Source organism: Syngnathus leptorhynchus, chromosome 1 (genome assembly GCF_054491065.1).
Source record: "Syngnathus leptorhynchus isolate UIUO chromosome 1, UIUO_Slep, whole genome shotgun sequence".
Taxonomy (NCBI): domain Eukaryota; kingdom Metazoa; phylum Chordata; class Actinopteri; order Syngnathiformes; family Syngnathidae; genus Syngnathus; species Syngnathus leptorhynchus.
In genome coordinates, this window is record NC_141195.1 from 12,053,063 (window position 1) to 12,061,811 (window position 8,749).

Consider the following 8,749-nt stretch of genomic DNA (forward strand, 5'->3'; position numbering starts at 1 on the left):
ACTTTTTAAATGTATTCACTGCCTGTGCTTATCACGTTAACTTTACATCTGGTATTATTACAAAATGTGCCATTGCTGCTGCCATTGTAATTATGGTATGAATGCTCTCTGCCGGCCCCAACTCATCATGCTTTACAAAATTGTTCGGTTGACAGTACACTATAATTTATCAGGATAACATTTTCTACCTGATTAAGGTGTGAAATGTCTCCAAGCTCTGTTGGCTTTTCTTATCTTGTGCAGTCAGTCAGTAATAATAGGTATGATTAAAGTTTTCTGAGCTCAGACCCTATTTGTTTAGTATTAACTTTGTGATGATGGAACATATGAGACAAAAAATGTCACACAAGGCAACCAGCACTCTTGATTACATTTCCAAACTCGTTGGCTTTTTTTCCAAACATGTTTCTTGTGCTTTTTGTGGGGTCTTCAAATCAACATGATCCCTTGGGATGCTTGATTTTGTTGAATAAGAAATGTCATGAGTTACCTTGATGGGTGTCAAGGAAAATAAAAATGATCTCAGTATTATTGCTAGCATGGTTGTGCTATGTCAGTGGTGTTTGATAGTTAAAAATCTGTGTTGGCTAAAAAGTTAACCTGGCCAGCGTATGAGGTCTTTTGGCACATCAGTACAGCGGATCGGCCGGTTATGGCTGTCACAGTGACTTAAAAACATGCAGTATGATATTTCACCTTCACGGGGTTCTGGTGCACACAGGAGAAAAGGTACATAAATCTTTATTTAATGTGCATTTCCATTAAAACGTTTCTGACTTAGCTGCCGGGAGAATACAGCTCTAGTCATTTTGAGAATTCAGACTTGAATGTTTATGCAGTGGGAAATAGACAAGCTCATATCGAATAGTTACGGTAAATACGATTAGAAAGTTGACTCGTTGCCACGAGAGAGTGATGCGCTCTGAATTTTGTTTATATTAACTACCGTAATTTCTGGACTGTAAGCCCCACCTGAATATGCGACCCACCAGCAAAATCAGGGGAAAATCCTGTTTTGTTCATATATAAGCCACACTGGACTAAAAGACGCAGGTTTTTAATGCTTTAATTTTAAGTACGTCACAGGGTTTAAAGCTGGTGCAAAAAGTAGGAGCTTATTGTCTGGAAAATACGGCACTTAATTTGACAGATCCACAGCACTATGTTTTTGTTCCTCATAAACCTTGCCACAAACTATAATTAAGACATTTTAGTCACAACCATTAGCCACAACATGCTCCTTATGATCAAAGATAATATACTTGGGTGTGCATGCCTGTCAACCAGCGTAACTTGATTTTTTTTTTTTAAACTCGTGCTGTCTAGGTGTTTTAAGGAATAGTGTTCTGTTTGACAGATTTGCACGGGCAGAATGAGTACTCCCTGAAGCTGGGCCCTGTCCATGTAGACCGATTGCTTGGCGGCATTAGAATGAAGCCAGATGGATACGTCCACACTGACTTTGACAAGCCTACAGCACCCCCTTGTTCCTCATACATTAAGTAGAATTATGCAGCCCTTCCCACACAGGCAGTTCGGATCAATGGGGTGGACAGCACATGCCAACAGCTGCCAGGGAGATACTTTAGTGTGGTGTGATCAATCCTGCCTGCAAACCTGCACCTGCCAAAGACACTGACACCCCTCAAGGGCTTGGACAGTACAGTTGACTAGTCCAATGTTTCCAAGTATAGAGGAGAGGGCACAGGCCACTTCTCACTGGCAAGTATGCGAGGGCCAGGCAAGACTGCCACTATCATATTCTTCAGTTTTGGATGGCCACCCGGCCCCCACTCACTCCACACATACTTTAAGAATTGGCAACACACTTTTCACTCTCCTTCTTAGAGACAAGACCATTGTTGAGGCGGGGATGGCGAATCCAATTTAGTGTTTATTCAGATCCCTCTTACGACAATTTCCCTCCAAAAAACATCCGGCAAATTACTGTACAGAATACAATCGAAACCAATTACTGTCATTGGATGGTGCAGACTTGGTACATCATTTTTTCAGACTGAAACCGGAATTAGCTCTGCTGTGGCCATGCTTGTGTACGTATGTCCCATCACAGTGTGAAAAGTCAGCAAATCTAGTTATCTACCCAGTGGTTCTCAAAACATTGTGCCAGTATGTGGATCATTTGTTATCCTATTGCAGAGAGAAACTGAACAAAACATTGCTCATTGAACACCAGTCTGAAAAAAAAAAAAAAGGAATTTGATGAGTCAGGTATGTCCGCCTGTGCCTTTGTAGTCTGTATACATTTCAAACTGCCAGTCTCGGTCTCATGATACCATGTATACAAGAAAGAAATAAGGCATGCCCACAAGATAGCAAAAATTAATAAATAAAAAAACCCACAATGTCAAGAAGTGTCAGTTGATGAGATAAACTTAGTTCTTACAATTTTCAAGAAATGTACTACATTTAAGAGCCAATTTCAACACTCCTGCTTAGTATGTGGATTTATAGCGATAGGTATTTCTCCCCCACCAAGGCTGCTCTACACAATAACTGGTGAAAGGCTTGTTGGTGAGGGAATGTACCTCAATTTCCAACACATTTTATGTAAAATTACAGCATAGCCAGGAGCTAAATAAAGCTGTTATATATACCCTCAGCTATGCTCTCAGAATTGTGTCGTATAGTAATGTCAGTCTGTTTCAAATAGTGGTGCAATGCCACTGGGGGTGCTGGTAAGACCAGTGAACATCTTGTTTTTCCACACTAGAAAGACGTATACAGGTAATTGCACATTCACAACAGTAGGTGGCAAATGTGCTCTCATTGTCTCATTTTTTCATTTTCTAAGGATATAATGTAATGATGAGATATCCTTGGCACCATTTTATAGACAATTGATACTATTTATAGTTGGGGTGGGGTGAAATATTTTTCTCTTCCTACAGGGGTGTTACTGAAAATAAATTGAGAAGCACTTATACAAATAAACTTGACTTGACTTTAATGTAAAACTGGTCCATGGCAAAACAAAAAAGCTTGAGGACCAGTAATTCATAAGACTACATAAATGTATAATACAGAAGAAGCATTAAGAACTCTTTAATTATTAAATATGGGAGGGTTCGGCATGAACAATGAATCACCAATGCCTGACAGAGAATGGCTATAGTTGCCTTCATTTGCTTTGATTTTAATCCTATGAGATCATAATTCATATAGCCCTAAAGTGCTAAAATTGGACAAGGCTGTCCAACATAAAGGCCATACTGAAAAAACACACACTTATCCTAATCACCCCCCCGGTAACGTAGAAATGAGTCTGTAAAATGTAGAAGATGGTTGGGCGATGAACTCGATAGTGCTTACAGTTAAAAGGGCTAAAATCAAATTCATCTCATCTTTGACAGACACATTTGAAAATACATTCAGTCGTATAGCCTGGAGTGGCCAGAGGTGATTGGTGGTGATGTCATTCAGCTAAAATAGCTCCTCATTAGCACCTCTGAAGCGGGCTGTATGATTAATCATCATGGAAGATTTACAATCCAATTAGAGAATGTCTGAGGGTGGAACAAATGATTCACCTTTTTGAGGGAAGCACATCAATGAGAGGACTCGAATGGGCTTTGGGGACAAGTATTGTGCCTCAGGCTGATTGATGCCAAAGAAGATTGGTGCGGTCCCCAGGACAGCGGATGTTTGTCACATTTGGAAGACATCACTCATCCTGCCGTATCATCAAAAAATGGCGAGCCAGTAGATTTACAGTTTATTCTTGACATCAAACAATTTTCTAAAGCGGTTTGACATTAAAATTTGACAGAAAACCGCAACCAAACAAAATAAGAAAAAGAGAAAACTGGGTCTCACTAATGTAAGCCCGCATGCACGCATTTGCCTGTGAATGCATTTCTCTGAGAATGACTAATTTAGCAGCGTGCGCCATCCCGCTCTCCAGCATAGCCTGAAGTTTTAATCCTCACATTTGCATGGCTAAACATAGATCAGCCTCACAGCATCCACAACGGATATTGACTCAAGAAATACAGACGCTTGTTTTAACTGCAGGTCAGAAACTTTGCTGAAACATTCATGATCTCCATCGTCTCTCGCCATGTTTTCTGCGGCATTACTTGTGCAGGACACGAGACATTCATGCAAAAACGTCAGTGTATCCCTTTCTTTTTGGGACCACGCCATTCTACATTCCATAAAGTGAATCAAGCACTTGCAAAAAGGCCTTCCCAAGAGCTGCTTTGCCAGGGTTTTAAGCAGCGAGTTCACGGATGCGGAACATATGCAATAACCTCCAACTCACTGGCTGATAGAATAGCTTTATCATAGACCACTTACTTGCACAGTGGAGCTCGGGTTTTCTATCATGCTGTATACAAACAGGTCTACACATGCACAACATAAAAAAAGCCGTTCTACATGATGATTATTAATGGCTTTGTAACAAAGTGTTTTAAATCTACATTTTAATTTTCTGCCTTACAGCGTGGATTACAACATACATTTGTTGTGGCATCATTTTAAAATAACTTTCCTTTAGCTTGTAGAATACCATTGTTTTTTGAACCAGTTTCTTGGTGTCAATAATAAAAATAATTGATGATGATAATGATAGGGTGTAATGGTTTGCACGTTCGTCTCACAGTTTGGAGGTTGTTCGTTTCTGTGTGCCGTGCGATTGGCTGGCAACCAGCTCAGTGTTTACTGCTGGGATAGGCTCCAGTACGCCCGTGACCCCTATGGAGACAAGTGGTACAGATAATGGATGGATAATAATAATTAATAATACTACTAATAATAATAATATGATGTATTGGTGAACAAAAATAAGGTAGAACACTATGTTGTTGGAAAGTGGTCTCGCTGCTTAATGGAATGATTTCCTAAATAATTGATTTGTTTTTACTTGACTGTTCGGTGTTCAGTTACACTATGACACAATGGATGAGACCACAGCATTCATCAAGCTCTTGTGAACAAAGGAGTGAGTGAACTATATTTATTCAGGGCATACAACAGTAAGATTTGATTTAAAGCATATATTATGTTGACCTGGTTTTGAGCAAGTATATTATTTGGCTCTCAAGTCACACTTCTGGACCACACTTCTCGAGAATCAGCCACATCTCGTTTAAATTGATGATGATGTATATTTTTGGGGGGAGGACACCCAGAACGGTGAAAGTTCCCTGTTGAAACCTCAAGCTGATCTCACTGAGCATCAACACAATAGATACACAGAGAATTCACCCGCTGTAGCTATCGATTTCCTCCCCGTGAATGTTAAATGTTGGTGAGCTGCCGCCCGAAGGTTTTATCATCTCCTCTCACAAAGGAAGCTTCCACCCACCAAAACCCTGCTGCCCTCCACCTGCTCTTGTCTCCCTTTGAAGCAAACACATTGACTTTTATGACAGTCTAGATTTGCCTCCCCACGTCTCTCTTGTGCAGCCTGGTCTACTCTCATCGTCACAATGATGCTCTTCTCCCGTCCACACATAACTTTGATTACTTTCTCTCAGAATGGCTGGTCGAGGGGATCAAAAGTCCAGTGATAAAAGGACCGAGTTAAAGGAGGGTGAGCTGCTGCGAGCTTCAATCTGTCATCTCAGGCTTAAGTTCTCTCTCTCCAACTGTAGTGTCTTTCCACCAGATGAGAGAGGATAGTTTCATTTGATTTTGTGTACGATCTAGCGATAACCAGGATAACAGAAAAGAAAAAAAAAATAGTCTGACAATAATGTGTGATAAGCTATCAACACGAGAGATGCAAGAAGTACTGTATTTAAGAAATGTTCTGTTAGACATTGAGCAGGATTAATAGACTGATTTTTATTTTGAACTCTCCAGTTCTTTCCCAGTATTGTATCACCCACAAATCCAAAATGAACTTCCTATATTTCCACATTTGAACACAAACACTGATGACCCCACTTTCAACTTGCAAGACTAAAGCAGAGGAGAAAAAATTCACATCTGCTTTGAGCCCAAAAAAAACTCTTATTTAATCCTGTTCAGCATTTGCTTCAGACAAGAAACACAGCAAGTGGGAATACTAGAAATATACACTCAACTCATGCACTTTAAATGTAGCGGTCAAGTAGAAGAAATAGTGCACATGTTTTTGTTTGTCATTAAGCATTCCATCTCACTGCCTGGTGATCTATAAACTTACTTTCTATAAATCGAACTGGGAAATCTATGGCTGAGTCTTGCATACTGTTAACAGAGCATGATGCACGCACTGTTTTCCTTTTTTCTTTTTTTGTCGACGACACCTGTCCTTTGTGAAATTAATTCTAGTTGTCTTGACATATTCCTTCTAGATGTTAATTGCCAGCAGGCAACAGAGGAGCTCACATTCTGTCGTTAATATCACAGAGGTTTAAGATTTTCCTATTTCGCAGATGGTGTTCCCGCCGCCTTGACCTTTCGGTTGTTTTCACGGTACTGCCGTGTTTGTGATCAATACAGGCCCTGCTGAGGATTGAGCCCTGCACTCAAAATCTGTGATTACCTCAACAGCCTCTCTGTTCTGTTAAAATCGTCATTGCAGCATTTCTACATGTAACCTCAACTCGCTGTCACATTTTCAGCATGTCTGATGACATGTGACTAATGGCAGCCCCGGACGGTATTCGGCGGTTCACTTGAAAGGACACCATGTTATGTTATATGCAAGCCGTAAATTGAAATGACAGAGGAGAGATATATAATATATATATTTTTATATATTAGGTGACATAGACAATATAGTCCAGAGCGTACCTTTTGGGCCTCTTGTCCAAAGTCAACTGGGTTAGAATCCAGCTCAAATGATCTCCAGTAATTGTATGAAAAAAATACGGCTTCATTCTCGCGGGAAAACATAATTATTCCTATAAAAAATTGATTGAAGTGTGGGAGTCTATGAGCCCAAGGAAGACAGCTTACAATGAACCACTTGGAAGTCGTTCAGTTCTTATGCAAAGTCACTTCCTCCAGTGGCAGTTGGTGAAAAAGTTAATTACCAATCATACACTTAATACCATCCATTGCCTTTCCCAGTTTACATTGATCGACTGTTGTTTAGTTATCACCCAACTATAGCGACTCAATGAACTATTGAATAACAATGATTTAGGAGTTTCAATGCCAGATTTTTTGGTTTCATCGAAGCTGAGGTTTGAGAGAGCTCCCGTTCCCAAATTACATTGCTGGGGTATGCCTTACGCACTTGTGCTCTCAACACAAAAAAGACTATTTACATTTAATCATTGTGCCTTTAAATCCACCATAGCATGCCATTGCTGTCTTCCCCCAAATTTTCACAGAGATGGAATTATTTTATGTCACCTCTCAACCCGCTGTTTCAGCAGTTAACGCAAAACTCCCACCTGCAGTTTGAACTTGAAGCGTTTAAAAGGCAAGCTAATAGTTGTGCCTTACTAAAAACAATTGTAGTAAGTTGATGCCCCAAGAGATCCACAATCCACCCAGTGGCCATCAACTTTCATCTCAGAAACTCTCCCAGCTTTCATCTTTTTTTTCTCCTTAATCAGCTTGGAACCTGGAGAGTTGACACTGCTGTGGACTAGACCATCAGACTCGACCGCCCACATCACTCCTTCTTTTTGAGAATGCAAATTCATGGATTTATAATACGTCATTAAAATATCACTTTGATCTTTGCCAGCAGTGAAACAGAAATTAGAATGTGCAGCTATATTAAAGAGACATCATTTTCATTTGTTTTAACCTACTAATCAACAAATTATGATTAATGGCATTGATTCTGGTCATTTTTCAATATAATTCAGTATTCTTGTGATCTAAATTGGAACCTCTGGAGATTAATTCCCTTGAAGTTCTCTGTTCTGAATCCATCCGTTTTATTTTAATTGAGGGGGGGTCATGCTTCCAAACCTGCACAAAGACCTTTTTAAAGGTGTTTAAATGCAAACATTTGATTGCTGAGTCATATATACAGTAGACAATATATACTGGTTTTCAGAAATGGTTTTCATATAAAAATGTTCTCATATAAGTTACTAGTTCATATTTCCAAATATATTTTATTTCCCTGATACAGACGAACTTTAATTCTGGGAATTCCCAGTTTATGGATAATTTCCATCTAAAGTTTCCAAGTTTGAACATTCGGCAGTTTTTGGAGCTTATGCCTGAAGATGTTAATTCATTCATATGGAGTGGAAGAGTGTGAATGCATTATCCGTCTCGATTCATGCTTGACAGGTGGTGAGTGCAGTGTGAACCCCACCTCTCGCCACAGGACTGTATATATTCATTCGGGACAAGGACAGCTGAATTAGTTCAATCAAATCTAAGTACTCTCAAAGGAGCCCCGCATTGTTGATTTATGGAGATGGATTGAAACATATGTGGTTACTACTTTGCTGGTGGGATTGGAGGTATTTAACAATAATTACCATTATTTAGTTTAATTCTAGTTAATTATTTGAGGTGATATGGACATTTCAATGCAGCACTATTTGATACATTGACGTAACATTTAATTGCACTTTCAATTGCAGTATATAGGGCCATATTTTGTATAGTATCTGATTTTTATTATGTGCAATCCGGTGTCTTAAAAGTGGAAGCAGTACAATTAAATTGAAGACATCACTCAGGGAGGCAGGGCATTCTTTGCTCGGCATGATTGGACCTCACTGTAGAACAGGGGTCACCAACCTTTTTGAAAGTGAGAGCTGCTTCTTGGGGACAGATTCATCCCAAGGGCTACAGGCTTTGTACACACTGTGCA